Source organism: Eptatretus burgeri, chromosome 14 (genome assembly GCF_056783735.1).
Source record: "Eptatretus burgeri isolate ZD-2024b chromosome 14, Ebu_testis_v1, whole genome shotgun sequence".
NCBI lineage: Eukaryota > Metazoa > Chordata > Myxini > Myxiniformes > Myxinidae > Eptatretus > Eptatretus burgeri.
Window position 1 is genome coordinate 11,404,410 of NC_140974.1, and position 22,654 is coordinate 11,427,063.

A 22,654-nucleotide genomic window follows, 5' to 3' on the forward strand; every position below is an offset into this window, starting at 1 on the left:
CTGATTGTTGCGGTGGTTATTACCCCGTGCGTGTGAAGTGAAAAGTGGGGTTAAGCACTTGGTTCCCCTATGTCTGTCTATCTCTCCACAAACGTGAGTTTATGATCAAGAAACAACTTAATTTCAATTGATTGTTATATTTTGAACATGAATCGGAACAGGAACATGTAGTACGACGACTATCAAGGAGGTGAGAAAGGGTTTTTACAGAAGATGCAGGTTGGAGTGGAGGAAGTAAAGGAACAGCTTGGTCATCTAAGAGTAGATTAGGCTCCGGGTCCAGATAGTATGCACCCAAGAGTGTTGATGGAGGTGGCTGAGTAGGTAAGCGAGATGTTAACGCATGTTTTCAATAGCTCACTGGAGTCAGGACAGGTCAGAGCTTGGTGTTGGCGCAGTGGTTAGGGCAGCGGCTTGGGATCCAAAAGGTCCTGAGTTCAAGCCCCGTTGGGCCACTGAATTAATACACCAGGGGGTTGACTCAGCCTGTCATCCTTCCCAGGTCGGCGAAATGAGTACCAGTGTACTGGGCCGGTGTATACCCCGGTTAAAATAGGTGTACCATATCCCTGTGTCGTAAGAGGCGACCAGGGTTGCGTCAGGAAGGGCATCCGGCGTAAAACATGTGCCAAATCACGATGCGGATAATACGGATGATCCGCTGTGGCGACCCCGAATGGGAGCAGCCAAAAGAAGAAGAGGAGTCAGCACAGGTACCGGAGGATTGGAGAGTAGCAAATGTTTCACCATTATTTAAGAAAGGATCCAGAGAAGAATTGGGAAACTATAGACCTGTTAGTTTGACTTCAGTTGTGGGGAAGGTTTTGAAGACATTATTTTGGGATCAGATGAGGAACCATTTAAATAAATACAAACTAATTAAAGGTAGTCAGCATGGGTTTACCAAAGGTAGTTCCTGTTTAACAAATCTTTTAGAGTTCCATGAATAAGTGTCTGATTGGGTGGATGAGGGAAAGGCAGTGGACATCGTATCTCTAGACTTTAAGAAGGCATTTGATAAGGTACCACATCAGAGGTTGTTAGCCAAAGTGAGGGCTTGTGGAGTGGCTGGTCAGGTAGCTAATTGGATTTCAAACTGGCTTAGTGATAGGAAGTAAAGAGTGGCTGTGAGTGGGAGGATGTCTTGCTGGAAGGATGTAAGTAGCGGGGTACCTCAGGGATCAGTACTCGGACCATTACTCTTCATTATTTACATCAACGATTTGGATAATGGAATGAAGAGTAAGCTTTCCAAATGTGCAGATGACACAAAGTTTGGCGATAAAGTGGATAGCAGAGGGGGTGGTGATCAGATTCAGGAAAGTATTGATACTTGTATAGATTGGGCAAAAGATTGGCAGATGTAATTTAACCTGAACAAGTTTAAGGTGTTGGGGATGGGAAAGAACAATGAAAATAGAGATTACAGGATGTAAGAGGTAATTTTGGAGCGTGTCACACAGGAGAAGGATCTGGGGGTGGTAATAGATACGGGAGATAAGCAGGCAGCACAGGGCCAGGCAGCTACAGGTAAAGCAAACAGGGTTTTTGGTTTTATTCAGAGGGGGATCATTTATAAATCAAAAGAGTTGGTGTTAACATTGTACAGGGATTTAGTAAGGGCCACATCTGGAATATTATGTGCAGTTTTGGTCACCACAACTCAGGAAGGACAGAGATGCCATAGAGAGGGTTCAGCGCAGGGTACGAGATTGATCCCGGGCCGAGCTCGACTCAGCTATGAGGAGCGGCTGAAGGGGACAGGGCTTTATACACTAGAAAGGAGGTGGTTACGAGGAGATATTATAGAGATGTTTAAGATAATGAAAGGTAGATATAGAATAAGTGAAGATGAATTAAATTATACAACAGAGTATGCAGTGATAGGACCAGGGGCCATAGCTTGAGAATAAAGAAGAGGAGAGTTAAGATGGTATTAAGGTAGGGGACTCACTCAGAGAGTAGTTAATGCATGGAATGGTCTCCCTGGAAAGGTAGTGGCAGCAGTAACAGGAGATAAGTTTAAATTAGAATGAGATAGGTACCTGGAAGTTATGGAGACAGAGGGGTATAGGGATGTTGGCAGGACTTTTAGGTAGCTTGAACATTGATGGGTGAATGTGTGCATGTGCATGGAGTGCTGTTGGTGGGCGTCTCGTCAAGGGGTGGTGTGTGGTTGATGTTGTGTGTTTTTTGAAAAGAAAAGAAAAAAGTTGATGTTGTGTGTTTTCATGGTTGAAAGAAAAAACAACCATCTTACTTGTTAAAATCGCATGTGAAGCCAACCACTCAGAATTTCTATGATTGGGCGGTTCTTCAAATCGCGCATACACATGGTTGATAACGTCATTTTCTGAGTTGACACAAAAAACAGCTAGGTAATGCAATCGGTTGCCCTAAGGTTACCCTCCACAGAAGGCATCTTAAGGTTTCCCTCAACATAAGGCAGGCATCCCTCATCCAGTTGCAACAACCAATCAGCATAATGCTCAATTTGTTTTCGACTTCCTTCATCCACACCATCAAGTTCATTGAGCATGCGTATGTTTGTTCTCAAAGTTAGCATAATGCAATGTCACCACAATGCCAGACAGGAAATCCGAGCCGTATCCCTGGACATATCACGTGCTTTTGACACAGTCTGGCACCCTGCCCTGCTCACTAAACTCTCTTCCTGTGGTATCCAAGGCCATCTCCACTCATGGCTCGCAGACTTCCTCTCCTGTCGCAGTCAACGTGTGGCCCTAAATGGAGTTATTTCATCCCCTCTTCCTGTCCAGGCTGGAGTTCCTCAAGGTAGCGTTCTGGGCCCTGTTCTTTTTCTGGTTTTCATCAATGATCTCTCTGACTCTGAAAAATCCTCTATATCTCTTTGCTGATGACTCCACCCTCTGCCGTACCATCGGTCATCCCTCAGACCGGCAAGCAGCAGCTTCTTCACTCACTGCAGATCTGGATAAAATCACAAACTGGTCCAACACGTGGAACATGTCTTTCAATCCGGACAAATCTCACACTCTCACTATGTCTCTTCGAAAGGACCATTTAGAAACCCCCCCATCCACTTTATCAACAATCCTCTGGAAGAAGTCCTTTCTTTCAAGCTTCTGGGTCTCACTATCTGCCATGACCTTTCCTGGGAAAGCCACATTTCAAACCTCACCTCCAAAGCCAGTCGCCGACTGGGAATCCTCCGTCGTGCAAAGTCCTTCCTCGGCCCACCTGAGCTCCTGACCACTTACAAAGCTTTTGTCCGCAGCCTGTTGGAGTACTGCTCTCCCCTCTGGGCTGGTGTTCCTGCCTCCCACCTTTCTCAGCTTCACGCTGTAGAAGCAAAGGCATTTCGGATGATTGGCATCTCCCACAATGAGGCTGAGTCTTTGGGCCTCTCACTCAATTACCGCAGGTTGGTCGATGGTCTTTCTGTCTTCTACCGACTCCTCTCCAGCCTTGCCCCCCCTGCTCTCTCTGCGATTTGTCCCCACCACATTTCCACAGGGCGCTCAAGGTCCGCCAACAACCCCCTTCTGGTAAAACTACCAAAATCACGAATCACTGCTCATCTTCACTCTTTCATTCCTCTTTTTTTCCCGCTTTTGGAATAAACTCCCTCACTCTATTCATTCCCATTCTTCCCTCCAGGCTTTCAAAACAGCTGTTCACCACCACCTCTTATCATCCCCCATCCAAATCATCGATCTTTTCTACCCCCGATAATCCACCCAAGCCCACCTCCTTCAAATTCCCTGCTTTCCTTCTTGAAAGTCCATGTAATGTCCATCTTCTATTCCCCATGTTCCCCGTCCCATCCCTCTCCCTTCCACAGATCTCCAAATGCTTCTGTTCCCCACTGTTTTGTCCTTCCCACTCCCTCCCTTCTGTCTAATGCCCCCCTTGATGTGCGTTGTGTGTTAGCTCTCATACGAGCCTCGCCAAGGTATACAAAAAAAAAATGGAGAGTTTTCCAAGCAGGTGTTTGATGATCCCCACACCACCAACCTCCAACTCTCCCGCCTCCCACACTCCAACTCTCACCCCTCACTCAACATCCAACTCTCTCCCCTCACTCAACATCCAACTCTCTCCCCCTCCCCAAACTCCAACTCTCTCCTCCCCTCCCCCCACCCCACCAACCCAGTTTTTCAAGCAGGTGTTGATAACTCCCTCCCCACCCCAACTTTCTTCTCCAACCCCAACTTTCCCCCCTCCCAATGCCCAACTTTCTCTCCCCCCCCCACCACATTCCCCTGCCTGATTATTGTCAGGTCATGCCAGATGAGATCTGTGACTTTCTTTCGGTACCATGCATACCTGTTTCATGTTCGAGTTAGCAGTGACGAACCCGTCTCCCCCACAGGATTTCCTGGTGAGTTGGGTGTATGGACAGGATCACCCAGCAGGACTAAAAACCAAACCTGTCAAAGGGCAGAGGAGGAGCTCGTGAGCCAACGGCCATCCATATCTGGTACCAACCTGTGTCTGCGGACGTCCTCCTGCGGTTGGGTTCCTTTTTCAAGGAGTTTGGTAACACGATTTGCACTTTGGCCACCGTAAAACACTTCATTCCGCATAACACATAAAAACACAAAGAAAACTGAAAACCCACTCTGTGGGAGTACCTCCTGTGCAGCTGCCCTTCACAGGGCAGCTCAGCGGATGACGGGATTGGGGCATTCTTTGACGATAGGAGGAAAAGCATGAGGTAACCTTCCTGGGTCAGATTGCGGTGGTGTGTGTCAGGTTGGTGCTGAGGTGTCATCCACCAGACGGCAGTCTGCTCGGGTTAACCCGAGGCGGTCCCTTCGGTGGGTGCCTGGAATATCCTATCCCGAAGAAAGGATGATCGTCTGCTTGCTATCATCTGAACTCAAGCTTTTGAACATCGGTATTGCAGTATTCTTCTGAGGTTTGGAGACTGGATAGTGGTGAGATCATAGCAAGTGGTTATACCTACTATTGCTCTGGTCACTCTAATGGTTACCATGCCCAAGGAGTTGCTGTAGCTGTGTCCAATAAGCTGACTCCAATGATAAATGATAATTGATAAATCAACAAGTGTATCATGAGACTGGTTCATGACTCCATGGGTGTCGTTTCCCTGGTCTCTGTATATGCTCTGACTGAGGCGAGTGATCTTACTGTGAAGGACGCATTCTATGCCACGCTCGAGTGTGTGGTTGATCAGTTCCCCAGGTGAGATACTCTTTTGGTCTTGGGGGATTTCAATGCATCGACTGGTACTGATAGAGATGGTTATAAGACGTGTGTTGGTCCCCATGGGTCTGGAACTGTGAACCAGAATAGCACTAAATTTCTTGTCTTTGCAAGAAGTCGTGGACTTAGGGTGGCTGGTTCGTGGTTTCAGCGCCCACAGCCTCATCGCTGGACTTGGTATTCCAATGCTGGTGCTGTGGCTAAGGAGATAGACCTTGTGTTTATTGATGGTCACTGGAGGATGATCCTGAACTGCAGGGTCTACCTGCGTGCTCACTTCCTGAATACCGACCAAAGGCTTGTTGTAGCACCTCTGAAGTTGCAACTCAAATCTAGGAGAATGGTACCATCCCAGTGGAGGCTGGATGTTGGAAAGCTCAAGGTTTGTGAACAGAGTGAGTGGGGATTTGGAGAGGTTGAGTGTTTTGGGGAATCCTGAAGAGTTGTGGAGTGCCTCCAAGGCTACCATCCTTGATGTTGCTGGTGAAGAGGCCTATCATCAAATTGCTGGAACCCACCTTCAGGCAAATAAGAAGTGATTCTCATCCTGCTTGCAAAGGAATTTATGCATTGCGTTCCAACAAGCCCGTCCCTCAGTGTACTGTAGTTAGAGCAGAGCGTGGTGGGCTCTTCACAGAGGAGTTGAGAAGTGAAGATCCACTGGGCCAGTTAATTTGAGCGGCTGTACGAGTCTGACCCACCAGCTGTTGAGTTGAATGTTCCATCCCGATTGCTGACCCTATTGCTTACTGTTACCATCTCTATTGCTGACCCTCCAATCAACTATGAACCACCTTCATTTGTGGAAACACAGGCTGCCGTGAACAACTTGAAGGAGGGTAAAGCTCCTGGGATCTGTGGCATCCATGCTGAACTTCTCAAGGCTGGTGAAATGCTGCACTCATGTTGTTGCATGGAGTTCTCTGCTCTGTTTTGGGGCACAGGCATCATCCCAAATTATTGGAAGAGGGGCCTTGTTGTCCCTCTCTGGAAAGGGAAGGGTGATCGCCAAGACTGCAACAACTACCGAGGAGTGATGCTGCTCTCAGTGCCTGGCAAGGTGTTTGTTCGGATGATTCTTGATCGGGTTTGCCACCATCTGCTTGAGCACCAGCGCCCGGAGCCATCAGGCTTCACACCAAAGAGGTCAACAATTGACCGTATCCTTGCTCTTTGGGTCATCAGCGAACGCAGACGAGAGTCGGTGTGAAGGCCAAACCCAATACACATACTCAGATCAGACATGGAACATGTGACACCAAACCTGTGATCCAAATATCCAATCCAGAAGCAAATCTACCCTCCAATCCCACTCTCTTTATTAAATCCGTCCCAAACGTCATGCTGATTGGTCCCCCTAGCAGCCCAACCGTGACTCGCAGCCATTTGTGTTGGACATAAGTACAGTTAACATCTCTGCACGTGCGGTGTTATAAAAAAAATGTTTCCCTCTGAGGATGGAAGATAGTGTTCTGAAACGTCAGGGTTTTAATAAATAATTTTATTATTATTTTAGGTTCAGTGTGCTTTTACTCTTCATACAAATATGTCTCCTGAGCTGCCTAGTTTTAGCTATTTACAGTCTAGTTATTTTATATATTTTTTTTTTGTTTATGGTATAAGGAAATTCTCCTGACTTGGACCAACATCATGATGATGACACCATCATGACGGCGTCATTCCTGCCAACCCCGAAGGGCATCCAGCAGTTCATGTGAGGCAAAGTCAAAAGCTGTCACCAAGAAGATGAAAAGCAAAGCTGCCGACCTGGTTTCACCCTTCTTAGGGCTCATCAGGGCAACATATCGTTGTTCCATACACCTGGTGATTCTTGAAGCCCTTTAAGCTTGTACACTGGCACTTGATGCCTGGAGCTGTTAGGATTTTGATGACATCATCAAGACATCGGTCCAAGTCAGGAGAATTACGTAATACCATGAAGGCAGGGGTCTTCCACTCGGAGGGTAGTTAAGGCATGGCATTGTCACACTGGAGTAGTGGTGGAAGCTAAAACAGTGGAAGGATTGAAACTTTTTTGGATAGGTACCTGGAAGCAATAATTGCTAGTATGGAGGGCCAGATGGATAGTGGTGGAAATGCGAGGACATGATGGGACCGATAGCCTCCTCCTGCGTCATATTTTCTTGTATAATCCTCGGGTAGACTGCAGTGTAATTTTTGACATGAATTAGTAAACGATAGACAAACACATATGGCACAGTGAATGATTTAGGATTTGAACTTGGTTATCTCCATCGTTCAGACGCGAACACAAACAAAGCAATTTCAAACTTCCTTTCAAGCAACTGGTGATATAAAATGGCAGTCAACTTGTTGCCACTGTAATAATATTAATAATACGACTAATAGTTATAAAAAATAATAATAATAACATATTTTCATAATGTAATAAGATTGTGTAATCAATTCATTTGATGCTAAACGGTTGTCTCACTAAGTGTTGAGGCGAATGCCTGTCGAGAATTGAAATCGATTGAGTTGAGTGGATTGTGAGCCATTCATTGTTGGCCATGATGGAGTTTAAGGATAGAAGGTTGGACCTGGGAGGGACATTACATTACTAAGCACCGGTAATGGACAATATTATAGGTGGGGTGAGGTTGGATATCGAATTCCTTCAGGAAACATCACAACAACAAGCTCGAATTAGCTAAGATCCTCATCCTCTTAATGATGACGTCATAAAAACGAATATGACGTCATTGTGATGTATCAGGTTTGCGATAAATTATCTGTGCTAATGCCCGGCTTTATTCCTGCAAACAAAATTCAAACAGCTTGCCTAGTTTCGGAGATAATGGTATAGGCGATTTCCATTAGCGGCGATGTTATGACGTCAACTTTTTTTCCAGAAAAAATTTCCAAAATCGGAGATGGTTACTGCCTGCGTGTGGGCTTTCTGCATATACATGGAAAGTTTCACGAAGATCTGATGAAAACTCTGGGTTGTGAAACAAAAAATGTCAAAAAATAGGAATGACGTCATAAAAAATTGATATGACGTCATAGTGATGTATCATATGTACGGTAATTCATCTCTGCTAATGCCCTGTTCGATTCCCGCAAACAGAATTCAAAAAGCTTTCCTAGTTTCGGAGATAATTTTTTAGGCGATTTCCATTATCGAAGATATTTTGACGTCATAACTTTTTTCTCGGAGGAATTATCAAAATCGGAGATGGTTACTGTCTGCGCAGGGTATTTTTACATATATATGCCAAGTTTCAGGAAGTTTCGATGAAAACTGGAGGCTGTGAAACAAAAAAGTCCACAAGAACAACAACGTGAGTAAGAGTTAGAGATCCTCCAGGAGGATCTGAAAACCTCAAATTTATATTTCTATGATCAGCAACTCACTGAGACTGTCCTTGTGCCTTTTCTGTATTACTGAACATGGTGTCAAATCGTCCTTAAAAGGGGCCACTTGAAAATGTACTGCAGAGCCAACGTTTCCCCAACAAGATTTTAACCTTTCACACGTGACATCTGCAGCAATGTCCCATGTCTCTTTGCAATTGGCTGGATGGAACTCCTGTGACGTGTCTGCAATTGTTTAGTCCAAAGTCCTGAAACCTCCCACCGGGGATTCCCAAATCAGGTTTTGTTGATCTCACTTTGGAAAACTTTGTACCTAACTTTGCACTTTCTCCCATTCTTAGCCATCTATCCATGTCCAATCCCAAAATTCTCTCTCTCTCTCTCTCTCTCTCTCTCTCTCTCTCTCTCTCTCTCTCTCTCTCTCTCTCTCTCTCTCTCTCTCTCTCTCTCTCTCTCTCTCTCTCTCTCTCTCTCTCTCTCTCTCTCTCTCTCTCTCTGTCTCTCTGTCTCTCTGTCTCTCTGTCTCTCTGTCTCTCTGTCTCTCTGTCTCTCTGTCTCTCTGTCTCTCTGTCTCTCTGTCTCTCTGTCTCTCTGTCTCTCTGTCTCTCTGTCTCTCTGTCTCTCTGTCTCTCTGTCTCTCTGTCTCTCTGTCTCTCTGTCTCTCTGTCTCTCTGTCTCTCTCAGTGTCTCTCTGAGTCGCTGTCTCTCTCAGTGTCTCTCTCAGTCTCTCTCTCTCTCTCTCTCTCTCTCTCTCTCTCTCTCTCTCTCTCTCTCTCTCTCTCTCTCTCTCTCTCTCTCTCTCTCTCTCTCTCTCTCTCTCTCTCTCTCTCTCTCTCTCTCTCTCTCTCTCTCTCTCTCTCTCTCTCTCTCTCTCTCTCTCTCTCTCTCTCTCTCTCTCTCTCTCTCTCTCTCTCTCTCTCAGTGTCTCTCAGTGTCTCTCTCTCTCTCTCAGTGTCTGTCTCTCTCTCTCAGTGTCTCTCTCTCTCTCTCTCTCTCTCTCTCTCTCTCTCTCTCTCTCTCTCTCTCTCTCTCTCTCTCTCTCTCTCTCTCTCTCTCTCTCTCTCTCTCTCTCTCTCTCTCTCTCTCTCTCTCTCTCTCTCTCTCTCTCTCTCTCTCTCTCTCTCTCCAGGTTAACTCATGTCACTTAGTCAATCTACCCTTCATCACTTCCTCTTAACCCACGCTTTATGCTCAACTTTACTTTTTTGTGTCTTTCTTCGATCTATGTACTTGTAATTATTTTTGTAGAGCTCTCTTCGGATTGGAAAATTCAGTTTAATTGAAGATTTCTTCTGTCTGGTTCTGCAGCTCAGGCCTGACCCAATCTGTAAACTTCCCAACCTGGATTTCTGCAACTGGTATGTCCTCCCTCCTGGACTGAGTCATAACTAACTTTCCATCCAATCTCTCTGGTTCCTCCCTTGATATATATATATATATATATATATATATATATATATATATATATATATATATATATATATATATATATATATGTACCATGGATCATGCATGTTCTTGTCAGGGGCCATATCTCTTTGGCTATTGCATGAGAACAACCTCAAAGGCACATAATAGGTCTGTTTGGCAAGGACTGCAATCAGCCAATGCTAAGCCAACTGGCAGGGACTGCACTCTTCCCTCTCAAAAAAGGATTGGGCTGTCATGTCGACAAAATCTGATATTGATCTGCCTGGGAATGCTTTCGCAAAAGCTTACTTTCAATCCTGCACCGGTTTATCCAATCTTGTCTGTGGATATCCCATCCATCCTCTTGGCCCCATTACAATGGATTACGTGGGGAGGGGGTTTCCTTCAGGCAGCTTGCTTTTTCAATGTGGAAAGCAAACCCGACTGAGAGTGACTTTAGGTCATTCGGTAAGGCTCACAAAAAGTGAGTCTATCCTGAAGCAAGCCAGAAAAACATAATCTTGCAAATCTCAAGGCTTAACTCTCCTCAAAGTCGTGGTGGGACCTTGTCAAGTGTGGCCTTGGTGTATGCTCGCCCTCCATCCCCTCCCTCACCTGGTCGTGAAGACTCATCCCAAGACAAGGTAAAAAGTCTTGACTCTGTGTTTGCCTCCAAATCTAATGTACCCAACCCATTCTGTTCTGTCCTCATCTCACTCCTTCATTCCCACTGCCTTCTCAACATTGTTTCTTTCACACATGAGAAGCTACAAAAGATATGTGCAGCACCTCACTCCCTTTTCGGCGACAAGTCCAGATGGCATCATGGTTTCAAATCCTGCTCTACCGTTCTTGCTTCTCCTCTATTCAGCCTAGCCTGCTCCTTTGGCCATCTCCCATCTACATCAAAGTCAGAAAACATCACTCCAGTCCACAACAAGGGTGCTAAACTGATCCTCTCAACTGCAAATCAGGAATCTTGCTTACTTCCAATTAGAAGCAAACTCATGGAATTCATCATTTCTGTCTATATCAAATATTTCCTCATTTCAAACAGCCTGATAACTGACTATCAATTTCAATTCCATATCAGTCACTCAACACTGGACACGCTGCTTCTCCTCTCTTCAATGGTTGGAGGCCCTACATCTTAAACAAGAGTTCAGGACCATCTCCCTGTACATATTTCAGTCACTTGACACAGTCTGGCATCCTGCTTTGCTTGCCAAGCTCTCTGCCTGTGGTATACAAGGCTGCCTTTATTCCTGGATTTATGATTTCCTCCTTTCATGCAGTTAATGCATTGCATTTAATGGAACCCTCTCCTTTCCTTTCCCAGTCGAGACAAGAGTGCCCCAAGGCAGTAAGTGGGGCTGAGATTTGTTCCTCATCTACATAAACAACCTCTCAGATGCTGGAAAAACCCTCCCTTCATTTATGCAGACAACTTCACACTGTCATAGGTCAACAGCAGCTGTCACTTTCCACTGAACTGGAAATCATGAGATGCTGGCCTGATAACTGGAGCATGTCCTTCACTCCTGGAAAATCTCAGTCTCATGCTGTTGGTCCAGAAAGATTGTCAAACGAACCCAACTATCTATTTCCATGGCCAGCCACTGGAATAGATTCAGTCTCTTGCATTTGCAGGCCTCACCATGAGATATGGCCTCTCTTGGGCTGACCAGAGAGCAAAGCTGACCTGGGCTCTATAGACAGCCACAGACTTGGCATCCTCCATTGTTCTATGATTTTTCATGAAAAAATCAGAATTGTGGCTTTGCCTGTATCTCCATGGAGTTCTGCTCTCCGCTGTGGGCTGGCACCCCAGCATCACATCTGTCTCTCCTGGATTATATGGAATCTAAAGCTCTCATCATTATAGAATATGCCGTGATGAGGCCAAAAGGTTGGCCACCTCTCCATTTTAGTGCCCTTCCTCTGGTTTAGTTCCTTCCATTCTCTCAGCCATCTGAAACTCCTCAGCAACTTCAGAATGCATTGTTTCTTCCATGAACCCCCTCTTGGTTAAAATTACAAAATCCAGGCAGACTGCACATCTCAATTACTTTGTCCCTTGTTTCTCCTGCATGTATAACGACCGACCATAGGCTTTGCTATCTCATACTGCTTCAAGGGCTTCAAGTAGGTGGTGCACCACCATCTCACATCATCCATTTACCCACAATATTTATTACCTCCATTAACTCTTGATAACCCAACCCTCTTACTTGCAGGTTGCAGTGTTTCATTTCCTCTTTTCCTCTTGGTTTATTGCTTTGCTTCTTGTTTCTAAGAGTTGCTCCACTGTCCAACTTCCGCTTCATACCCTATGTCACCTTGCTCCTCCATGATCCTCGATCGAATGGAGGAAAAGAAAAATGCAATGTGGAGTCAAACGGCATACAGATACAGACATTCTTACAATCCAGGCAATTAAAATTTCACTTTGTTTTGCTGATGTTGCCATCAGAGCTAAACACATTCGTGGCCAAGACTGAAGCTTTTAAAATGTTGGCTTGAACATGATCCCATTAGATGTTGTTGCTATTGTTAAAAACTTTTGGAGAGATCACTTCAATCCTACTGCCCTGTAATCCTTCAAGGAGTGCTCATAGGTCACCACCATTTAATGTCATCTTCCATACTCACTCAAGAGCTTTTATTCTTGCACAACCTCGTTTTTTTTGACCCCCCCAACCCCCATACATCCCACGTTTGTGCCTATTCTTCATGGCTCGTTTGTTTGGAAATCAATTTTTGTGTCTTTTATAACTTATCTTGTATCTTAGCCATGATGGATTTGCATAAAAGGGAACTAAGACACAGAAATCATTTTTAATGCTATTGTTAGTTTTTCGGAGCCGAGGTACACAACTATTGACTGAATGATGTCCGTTTTCTTAAGAGAATCACCAACTCGACGTTGCATGAGAGTTGATCAAAATCCCATATCCCACCAGTAGTTGTTGATGAAACTGAGCCCCTGACCAATACTTATTTTGACCAGACTAAAACTTTATTTGAAGACGAATTATTTTGTACAATTTATGAAAAAATAAAACATAGCTTGAGTAAACAGAGTAAATGGACCCGGTTAGGAGACATGCAGCAGTTCGCTTATACCTTTGTCGTTTTACGCTTCATTGGAAATATTCACAAAGGTTTAGAGTGTCTTTTGCAATTACAGTGTCTCAAGATTCAATAGCTCAGTGGTGAGGTCCTTGGGTTTGAGTCCCCGGTTGTCAGAATTTTTTCCACATGAGTCCCATGCAGGAATTTATTCCTGTTTGTTTATATCTATCTCTCTCTATCTCTCTCTCTCTCTCTCTCTCTCTCTCATATATATATATATATATATATATATATATATATATATATATATATATATATATACTGTATATATAACACACATAAACATGCTGAAGTTGGGTCACCTGATATTGAGACTTCAGTGAACCATCAAGAAGACTGATGGTTGAAACTGCAGCAAAAATTAACCTGCGTACACCACGGAAATGATGGGACAAATGGCCTAAATTCCTTGTTTATGGTCAGTTTCTTGATTTTCAAACATCCAAACACACATACAGAGAATTTCCATGCGGGGTCAGGGAGTGGGGGTTGGGCCCATGACCTGACCCTGGGTACCCCCATTATGCAAAATTTGGTGGAGATTGGTCAAAGGGTGTGGAATTGTATCGAAGTCATGCAACGAAAAGGCTTCACACACACACACACACTCAGGGCCACCAAATATGTCACAGACAAATGCGCAAAACAATTGCCAAAAAATACTTGAGTAGAACGAGGCAGATCCTGAACATATGTCACCCCGAGAAGCAAAATCAAAGCCATTAACCAACTAGCAATACCAGTATTCCATTACATCTGTGGAATAATAAACTGGACACAAACGGAAATCAATAAAGTCGATATCAAAACAAGGAAACTCCTCACCATCCACAAAATGTTCCATAAAATTCAATGTATCCTGAGAATGTACCTGCCGAGAAGAGAAGGAGTTAGGAGGTAGCGGCCTGATGGAACTCAACCAAGTGCACAGAATGACATGTCGGACTGGCTGAATATGTGAAAAATTCAACAGACAACAGAATCCAATTTGTAGGCAAACATGAAGACAGAAAGCCAAAGAAGGTAGCCCTAACCCACCTTGCAAAAACTTTCCAAAGACAGGTGCAAACGGAAGATGTCATGCATGAAACCGAAACAGCAACGAATACAGTTTTAATGATAGCAAAAAAAAAACGAAGTAAAAATATAAAGTGAAATATCAACATATTATATACACCGACAACTGGGAGAACAACAAAAGGGAAGGAAGATATTTAAAAAAAAAAAAAAAAAACAGTTGGACAGATTGGGCGTAGACAAAGAAGGCCCATTGGAATGGTTAAGAAGAAGTCAGCTCAACTGCGAAAGAGAACTAATCATTATTCGTGTCCAAGACCAATGACACTACATGAGTGGGTTTATGAAAATGGTGTGACTGAGTCAATCAGACAGGTGTAGATTGTGCAAGGTAGAAACATAAAGCATGAGCCACCTTCTATTGGCTCATGTCAGAAAATGCTCATATAAACTCATGCTCATAAAAAAAACTCATGTCAGAACAGCTGTACGCATAAGGGTACAACAATGTACGTAAAGTAATCCACTGGCACATCTAAAAAAACTTCAATATCCCAGTCCCAGAAAACTAATGGAAACATGAACCAAAAGTGATAATTGAGAACAAGGAAGTAACACTCACATACGATTGGATGATCCCATCGAGCATGAACATAGAAAACAAAGCATTCATTGCAATCTGATATAGTACTTAGGTATAAAATATAAGTGTATGTTCTTTTGAACATATGAGTCCCCTAGGACCACCAAGTGGCGCCATGAATAGATACACAGCGGTAGGTGCTGCCGCTAGGCGAGTAGATGTTTAGCAGCGTCATCATGGTTGGCGTCTCGCAATATTAATATATTAGCGCGATTAAAAATACCGTTTTTACCTCGCATCTTCATGTCTGTCAATAAACCAGTGTCAAGGTGCACAACTACAGCTCATAACCTATCCATTGAGGTGTTTTTCGGCCCCCCCCTGCTTTCCCGTTTTCACGCCACTGTCCACACAAAATTCATCAATCAATTCTATACAGAATCCGGGGGACTCAGAAAGAAAACAAGGCATTGCTACTTGAGGTACATTACCAGTTGTTTTGGACTAAATCATGCAGAAATCAAGAAAATGATCAAATATCAAGACCTCAAAAATGAAGTGAAATTGATCCTGGAATCTGAAGAGTGCCAAAATTGTGCCAGTGATAATTGGAGCAACGGGAATGATGAGGAAGAACTTTACAGAGATCTTAAAAAAAACATCCCTGGGAATATTACTATAAATGAACTAAAGTGCAGTTGGAGGCTGTCCGGGGCTAGGTGATGACCCTCAAAAGAGTCCTTGGAACAAAACTTTGAAAACAAGAAAACTTCACAGTTTGGTCTATGAATCGTGACCCACTCTCACTTCCCCCCTTCCTGAGTGGTGGATATTTCGAGACCTTGGAAGACTTTGTCCCACCTTGTGAAACCCACATATGGAGATGACCACACACACACATGCACACACACACTTTTTTTATCTCAACACTTTTACCCACTTAATGAAAATAAAAGATGTTGGTACAGTTTTATTTCTCTGCTCCCAATACCAATGGACCTTTTTTTCTACAAGTTGTCACATGTGATGATCTTCCTTGAAATGAGTTATTCACTGCATTGATCTTTTTGAGAATGACCCAAAATGGTGAAGCATCAGGATAACACTGAACAACAAATTTCAAAAAATTTTTTTTACTGGAGATGTGTAAAGTGATTAAGACTAATTTGGGTATGCTGATTTCAAAAATCATAACCGTTTTGCTGTATCACGTCAGGATTTTCAGGAACAGAAATATTCCAATTGCCTAGAAGTCAGGATTTCAATGAAATTTACATATGTCTTTAACATGTCTATTTCGTACAATTGTTGTTAACTTGTGTTATATTTATTTCTTTCAGATAAAGATGAGTAGGCGTTCCTGTACCAATCATCCTGACAACTTCTGTTATGTCTGTGGTCGGTATACCAAAAAAGATCAACAGCGAAGTATATATACAGCAGTGAAAATGAAGGCCGCCTACTTTCACTACTTCGGGTGTAAGGTGGGGGACCAAGAACAGAGCTGGGCACCACACATCTGCTGCACAAGCTGTCACACAACCTTGACTCAGTGGTTGGTGGGCAAGCGCGCGAGCATGCCATTTGCGGTGCCCATGATATGGCGTGAGCCGCAGAATCATCATGATGATTGTTATTTCTGCTGCACAAGCATCGCCGGCTTCAACAAGAAGAATAAAGGTCACATCAAGTACGCTGACTGCGTCTCTGCTCGTAAACCTGTGCCTCATGATGACGAGAACCCTGTTCCAACACCTCCAGCTGATCAGAACATAGCTGTAAGCAGTGGTGAAGAGGATGGTGATGATGAACCTTTTGAACCCGACACTCAAGAATCACACCTTCTGAACCAGGGAGACTTAAATGATCTTGTAAGAGATCTCTCGCTGTCAAAGGCGAAGGCAGAGCTGCTTGGATCAAGGCTGCAGCAGTGGAATTTACTTGAACCTAACACCAAGATATCCTTGTTCAGAGCACGTCACAGAGACATGGCTGAGTTCTTTGAGATGGAAGACACGATGACATTCTGCAGTGACATCAACGGTCTGTTGAAAGAACTTGGGTGTGATCACGATCCTGCAGACTGGCGCCTCTTCATCGACTCGGGGAAGAACAGCTTGAAGGCTGTTTTGCTCCACAATGGCAACGAGAAACCATCAGTCCCACTGGCTCACGCGTTCGGCATGACAGAGACCTATGAGACTATGCGGCAGCTGCTTGATTCCATCAAGTACAATGACTTCAACTGGCACATCTGCAGAGACTTGAAAGTGGTGGCGCTGTTGTTAGGGCTGCAGTCAGGCTACACGAAATACATGTGCTTCCTTTGTCTCTGGGATAGCAGAGACGACAAGAATCACTGGACGAAGAAAGATTGGGAAGAGCGACAAGAGCATGTACCTGGTCGACACAACGTGAAGCATGTCACCCTTGTCGACCCAGCCAAGGTTTTCCTTCCACCACTCCACATAAAGCTCGGCTTGATGAAAAGTTTTGTACGGGCAATGGATCTGAATGGGCGTGGGTTTTTATACCTCAAGGAAAAGTTTGGCAACACCTTGTCGGAGGCCAAGATCAAGGCTGGTGTCTTTGTTGGACCGCAAATCCGACAGATTATGAAGGACGAAACTTTTCCGACAACTCTAAACCCCAAAGAGCTGGCAGCGTGGAGGAGCTTCAAAGCTGTGACGGACAACTTCTTGGGGAACGAGCGCGCGGACAACTATGAAGAAATAGTGCAGCAGCTGCTGGAGTCCTTCAGGAAACTTGGCTCCAGGATGTCCCTGAAAATCCATTTCCTACACCAGCACCTGAACTTCTTCCCTGACAACTTGGGAGCAGTCTCGGACGAGCACGGCGAGCGATTCCACCAAGAGATTTCACTCATGGAGACGCGTTACCAAGGGCGGCACAACCCGAACATGATGGGCGATTTCTGCTGGTTCCTGCATCGTGAAACTGACACAGAGCAGCACAAACGCAAAGCCAAATGCCTAAAGCATTTTTAATTACATTCTAGTGGAGTTTTTCTGTAATTTCTATAATTTTGAAGCATTCATGATTAAATAAATGAATAAATGAATTTTTGTAAATTTCATTGAAATCCTGACTTCTTGGCAATGGGAATATTTCTGTTACTGAAAATCCTGACGTGATACAGCAAAACGGTTATGGTTTTTGAAATCAGCGTACCCAAATTAGTCTAAATCACTTTACACATCTCCAGTAAAAAATTTTTGTTGTTCAGTGTAATCAACCCTTTTGAAACTGCTCACCAGCAGTTGTTCACAATCTTTCAGAACTGGGCATCATAACCAAACAATGCTGAGAGTCTGCGATTAATTCAAATATACAGTTAATCCTCTCCTTGGTCAAGAGATTGTAATCTTTCATTGTCTCATTCAACGAGAATTTACATCTTTCACCTCCATCTTCATTCATGTACAGTATAAACCAGTGCAAGTGGAATCACTTCTGCATGAGAGTCATGTCTCAGAGACGCGTCGTCATCTGTGATCCAACCTAGGAGATGACACCTCCCTCAGGTATTAACTAACACCAATGTCAAAGTAAAACAACATCAGTAAATAAGTAATGGACATCCACAACCACCCTTGACCATGTTGTGGTCTGTCGGCCGAGGTCCTCACTTCTTTTTTGATCCTCATGGAGGATCTCTAAGTCTTACGTTGTTGTTCTTGTGGACTTTTTTGTTTCACAGCCTACAGTTTTCATAGAAACTTCCTGAAACTTGGCATATATATGTAAAAATACCCTGCGCAGACAGTAACCATCTCCGATTTTGACGAAAAACCATCTCCGATTTTGACGAAAAACCATCTCCGATTCTTCTCCTAGAAAAAAAGTTATGACGTCAAAATATCTCCGCTAATGGAAATTGCCTAAAAAATTATCTCCAAAACTAGGCAAGCTTTTTAAATTCTGTTGGTGGGAATCGAACAGGGGAGCAGAGATGAATTACCGCACATATGATGCATCACTATGACATCATATCAATTTTTATGACGTCATTCCTATTTTTTGACATTTTTTGTTTCACAACCCAGAGTTTTCATCGGATCTTCGTGAAACTTGCCATGTATATGCAGAAAGCTCACGCCCAGGCAGTAACCATCTCTGATTTTGGAAATTCTTCCTAGAAAAAAAGTTGACGACATAATATCGCCGCTTATGGAAATCGCCGATACCATTATCTTCGAAACTAGGCAAGCTGTTTGAATTTTGTTTGCGGGAATCAATCCGGGCATTAGCACAGATAATTTATCGCAAACCTGATACATCACAATGACGTCATATTCGTTTTTATGACGTCATCATTAAGAGGATGAGGATCTTAGCTCATTTGAGCTTATTCACCTAATATTCACTTTTAATCCATTTTCTCCGTAACCACTTGAGCGATCGACACAAAACTTTCAACATAGGAGCACCTTCCCATGGGGAAATTTTTATCAAAGTTTCGTGATGATGGGCAGGAAAATGCCGCCGGCATTCCAAAATTTTCTGTTTTCTGCAGGCATGGGTTGCAGGGTGTTTCACATATCAGGAATAAGAGGCCTCGAACACCTGTTCAATCCATGAAAAACAGAAAGGTATATTTATTGACTTGTATGTACTTAAGAAAACAAATTAGTGTAAAAGTGTAATACTGTACTCACACTTCTAGTAAGAGGGGATATACAGTACTGAGATCCATTAGACATTACAGGTGAGTGGATGTGATGTTGACAACACTGGATGACGACATGAATGATTGATTAGGGTGCCATAAATGATATATCCATTTCACTTTGCTCTATCACGTAACATCTGTTAATTTTGTGTCGGTAATTCCCTTCTTAATTATTACTAAACAGGGTTGATTAATTACCACCATGACACCAGCACAAACAAAAGTGTCACAATAAACAGCCCTGCGTCATAATGCTCGTTATCTCTGGAATACGTAATTCGACAATCTGGGGAGTTCATCGACTCGCAAAACCACCACTTCAGCTGGTCTTCCGATGTAGAAACCCGTAAAAGTAAAGCTGACAACATAATTTTTTGGTTCTTTTAAGAATCGTTGCAAGGTGTGGGTGTGCGTGTGTGTGTGTGTGTGTGTGTGTGTGTGTGTGTGTGTGTGTGTGTGTGTGTGTGTGTGTTTGTTTGTAGGCATGATAACTCGAGAACGGAAGAAGCTACCAATGTCAAATTACACCACGTGATTCAGGAGGGTGATGGCTAGCGCTAATTAGATTTTGGTCAAAATCGGTTAAAGGTCAAGGTCACAGTGAGGTCAAACATAATTCCGTAAATTCATGTGGAGAAATGGAGTATTTTTGCTTCGCTCGACGTTACGAGTTCGTTTTAACTTCGATTTTAATTTTGTCTTCGGTTTTTGCGATCGCTTAGGACGCTTAAAACTCGGTTGTCGAAATTCTGGTAAAAATCGGATGTTTTGGAGACGTTTTCAGATTGTATAAAAAATATTTCACTCGCCGCATCACGGCTCGTCACGTGGTGCAGCGCGCTCGAGCAGACACATTGTTGAGTCACGTAAAGGTTTTGCGTGTGCGCGCTGACGGTGTTTTCGATAAAGATGATGTTTAAAAGTCATTTTTTTTATCCCAATAAAGGTTATCGTCGCATGCCTGACTCACTAAGCCGTCGGATTATGTAAAGATTGTTGGTGGATGGCCGAATATTACGGTTTTGTGACTTTGATAAAATGATATTAAATAATTGCGTGGAGAAATGGAGATTTTTGCTTCGGTCGACGTTACGATTTTTGATGGTTTGGTACAGAATCATCGCAGAAACTTCTGGTTTGCGTCGCTACCTTCCCAAGAGACAGCTTTTATTAGACAAGGTCAGAGGTCAAGTTGACGATTTCATAAGTACCAGTCTATGACTGCTTGTTTTGTTTTGTTTTTTTTACACAAATAGAACCCCCTAACTTGAGGAAGCAAGGTACAGGTCGAGTCCCATCATAGCACTTGCTGCACGACCTGCTAGTAACAAGTGGCATGTTGTTTCTGCCTTGTTGTTCACCTGTCAGGAGGTTTTCAGTCAGAAAAAAAATAAATAATAAATTTAACCTAAAGAACACACTGACCATAAGACATGATGTCGCCACATCACCTCCAAACGAGGAGGTGTCAGTATGGTACAACAAAGACCTGAGTACTACGTGGTGCCATCCTTGTTTGAAGGTGATGTGGCAGCATTATTTATGTGCATGACGTCGGTGCTATGTCGCATCTATGGTCAGTGTTGCTCCTTTCGTTTAATTTATCATTCCTGATAACAACCCCACCTCCTTAAACTGGTGATCAGTAGGGCAGAGACGATGTGTTCGTGTGGCAGACGACACGTGCTGCTAACAGTTGGTGCAGCATTTGCTGTTCTGGGACCCGATCTGTGCCTTGCTGACTCGTCAAGTTAGGGGAATCGGGGCTGCGAATTTTATGCGTGTGTATGTGTATATCAGAAGCAGGCAGTCAAGTATCGTGGAAGAGCTAGAACAGAAGGGACAGAAAGATGAGAAGGAGGGGTTGGGGGGATACCGCAACAGATGGGTAGAGGGTCACTTGGAGGAGGAATGAGATAAAAGTGAGGGGAAGGAGGACACAAGAGGTGAACAAGCTCAAACACAACACGAAGAGGGAGAGTAAACCAGGGAGAGGGTTGAGAAACACAATAATCTGGAAAGGAAGGGGGTGAGCTTGAGGAGAGGTAATGAGGGTAGAAAATATCATGAGTATGAGCATGGGGTAGTGTTGAACAGCCATATTGAAACCCTGGAGGGAAGAATGAGATTGAACAGACTGAGGAAGTTGGTGAGAGAACAGAGGAACAAACCAGTTGGAGGTGAGCAGTGAACCTGGATTTAGGGAGTTTGACACAAAGTGTCCGCAGGTTACCTGGCAGACCATGTACACCCTGCAGAAACATAATGGCGGGTGGGGAGCGAGTTTAATGAACACAATAAGCTTTCAAATACAGTTACAAGTTTGATACATGCAGACTTTAACCCCCCTCCCCCCCTAACCCCATGTTCCATCAAACCCAACAGGTTGAATAATTGATGATGGAAAGTTACCTTGCTGATGGTACAAAGTGCACAGCAAGCAGGAAGGATCTGGATTAATCAATCAACAACGGTATATGTACCTGTACCTGCATGTCTCAGATTGATGTACAGCAAGTAAGGGGTGGTGGTTAGGATGATGTTTTGGTGAGAGGGCGGTTAGACTAAAAAATAATTGTTATCGATCTGATGTCTGAACTGATGAACATTCCTGGACGGATGAAGGTCCAGGAAAGGATCAGGTCGGGAGGTGTGGGGCGGTCAGAATTCCACCACATTTACGTACGTAATAAATATATGGGCACTCACTGCAAACACTCTAAGGGTTTGGAAAGGTCACTCTAATAATGTTATACACACTCCCGTTATTCATCCATATTTCAAATGACGGTAGTTATGAACATGAAGCGTTTTCATGGGATCTGTGCAGGTAGGTGGCTGAGTGCACCTGTCGTCCCCCCTTTTGATTACAATGTCTTTTATTCTGTAAGGATTGACGCGTCACCACCTGCCATGGCTCGAAGGTTAAAAAGAACGCATATCGATGATTTTTACTGCTTTTGGTAATCCATATTGTATGGCATTGAAGAAAATAATGTAAAATATGTAATCGTAAATCGGATATTCCTCTTTCATTGTCAGGACACAGACAGGTGTGTCAGTAGGTGGGTTTGGGGGGGGGGGAGGACTCCATCAGAGAATGCCAAGTGACAAATCAATCCTGATTCCACTCCTGATTGCCTGTCTCCATCGCTTTCGTGTGACGACTTCAGTACTGGGAGGGAACTCGGCCAATTGGCAATGCGAACTGAAGTTCCAATCCCTGCCAAGACAGCTGAAGTTTGGCTCAGTGTTCATCATGA

General features: G+C 43.8%; 1 long non-coding RNA gene across 2 annotated transcripts in view; it reads left to right on the forward strand.

Annotated features, from left to right (window-relative positions):
* Positions 1-22,654, forward strand: part of LOC147012651 (uncharacterized) — a 129,971-nt gene that overhangs the window by 94,948 nt on the left and 12,369 nt on the right. Inside the window, exon 1 of one of the 2 annotated variants that reach the window (XR_015051025.1) lies at positions 21,876-22,073. The exons of the other annotated variant lie outside the window; for it this stretch is intronic. This is a non-coding gene — a long non-coding RNA (uncharacterized LOC147012651). Of the gene's footprint in view, positions 1-21,875; positions 22,074-22,654 lie in introns of those variants that run through there. 2 annotated transcript variants of the gene reach the window in all.